The sequence below is a fragment of the Triticum dicoccoides genome, unplaced genomic scaffold (genome assembly GCF_002162155.2).
Source record: "Triticum dicoccoides isolate Atlit2015 ecotype Zavitan unplaced genomic scaffold, WEW_v2.0 scaffold9521, whole genome shotgun sequence".
NCBI lineage: Eukaryota > Viridiplantae > Streptophyta > Magnoliopsida > Poales > Poaceae > Triticum > Triticum dicoccoides.
This window is the reverse complement of record NW_021312837.1, coordinates 1-1,949: the sequence shown is the minus strand read 5'-3', so window position 1 is coordinate 1,949 and position 1,949 is coordinate 1. Positions and strand designations below refer to the sequence as shown.

General features: G+C 41.5%; 1 long non-coding RNA gene across 1 annotated transcript; it reads left to right on the top strand.

Moving 5' to 3' along the window:
- Nucleotides 1–236: 236 nt before the first annotated feature.
- On the top strand, nt 237–1,795 carry LOC119348510. Its single transcript, XR_005168981.1, has 4 exons — nt 237–251; nt 345–431; nt 1,154–1,253; nt 1,672–1,795. It is a non-coding gene; the product is annotated as an uncharacterized LOC119348510 (long non-coding RNA).
- The last annotated feature ends 154 nt before the right edge of the window (nt 1,796–1,949 follow it).

Genomic DNA, 1,949 nt, shown 5'->3' with positions numbered 1-1,949 from the left:
GTTTTCATGGCCTTGCTTGCTATTACATGGTTTTCCTTTGGGTAATCAGTATATATATGCACGTGGTGGTTAATTTGGCACCAAGAATTCTCTTGTTCTTGTTCTGATTTCCTTGCTGTCAAACTCATCATCTTTGAGACATCATTTATTTTGTTTGGACATCTCCCAGACCTCAAGATAATTACAATGCGTTCTCCGTTCTTAAAACTGAATGTGTGACCTCTCAGCATTTGAGACCAGTGACGACTGTGGTGAGCAGCCTTCCTTTGATCCACATCCTCTCCTCTATCTCCTCTATCAGACCAGATCCCATTTAATTTATTTTTCTGTTTGACTTGGCGCAGCAGCAGGTGCCTGACTCCATGGACAACCAGGACCTGAGTTGATGAGGATGACATCGTCGATTCCGATCCAGACCGCCACACATGGAGGTCGGTCTGTTTTTTTCGCTGCTCTGCTCTAGCCTGCCTGCCTAGTTTCTATTCTGCTTGGTTGTTAAACCAAACTAGGAGTAGCAATATTCTGCTAGATTCTGTGACTAGAGCATGATAAATAGTAGCCCTCATTTAAACCTGGATCTAGCTGGTTTTTCTTTGCCAATCTATGCAAATAATCTGCTACTTGATTCGAGGTTGCCAGGATTAGCTCGGTTTCTGTACAAACCCAGGCACATGTTAACTGCACCAACACTACTAGTTAAGTAACATACCTGACCTAAATAAGCCCGGTCATGTAGAAAACCTGGGAAAATCAAACAGAATTTAGCTATTTATTACCAGTACGACCAACTATTTGCATGGGTGTGCCTGTGTTAGCTACTAAGCACCAAGTGTAATGTTTAACATAATAATCACCCAAATTTGTCTATTGCTACATCAAGATAGTAAATCTATGAGCAAATTGTATGTCAGTCTGTTAGCTTGCTTGCTACCAAGTACTCTCTGTTCGTTTTCGCCTGAACTCGCTTGCTTGCTAGATTTTCTTATATAAAAAAACTTGTTTCTCTGCAGAGAGTAGAGGATAGATCCTGGATTTGCTTGCTAGAGCGCATCTATCACAATAATTGATTAGGTGTGAGAAAAACTGAAACTTTCTTCATGGTTATTGCTTCTCTCTCTGTTTCTTTACTTACGGTTTGATTTGTGATTACTAGAAGGCACCAGGTGAAACAACCACAAGCAGGGGATGGAAGGTCGCAGATGGAGAAGAAACCCCAAGCAAATTGGGAGGCCCTGATGCCAAGTAACAAAAGGGTAATCTTCTAACCTCACCTTCTTATACAGATTCAAGTTGTTAGATAACTACTATGCATTTCTGTCGTATATATGGAGCATCAGATGTGAAATTGCTTTGACGGAATTGAAACAAAAGCTGTACCTATAATATATCTTTAAATCCTCAAGAGGAAAGTTGTGAAAATTGCATTGATGGAATTGTAACAAAAGCTGAATCTTTAATATATCTTGAAATCCTCAAGAGGAAAGCGTAATTATCTCTGTTTGTGTAGTACAACGTTATCTCTGTTTGGACAAAAGGATTAATCAAAATGGTGCCTTTCACTTCTATTGCTAATTAAAATGCCTCAATTTTCTGTATACATCTTCCTTTGCCTTTAATTTCCCTCTCATGTTTGATTTGAAATTCAACTAATAAGGCTTTTGTGTCTGTCAGTGCCAGTCCTGCACCCTTGGCCGTCCCTGACGAGCCCACTATTACTAATGGTGGATGGCGTGCCTCTCAATGGACGGTTGCTTCTCATGGGGTGGATTCGTCTCCTCCCCCCTCCTAGCGGCTGGTGAACTTCAACCCCCCGCCCCCTCCCCACCCCCGCCCCCTCTCTTCTGGAACATGCACGACTCTCATTTGTATGCACATGATACACATCACTTCACTGTTGGTTTGTCTATTTGGTCGTTCAAACTGTATGTGCATGCCCAGAATTAAATCTG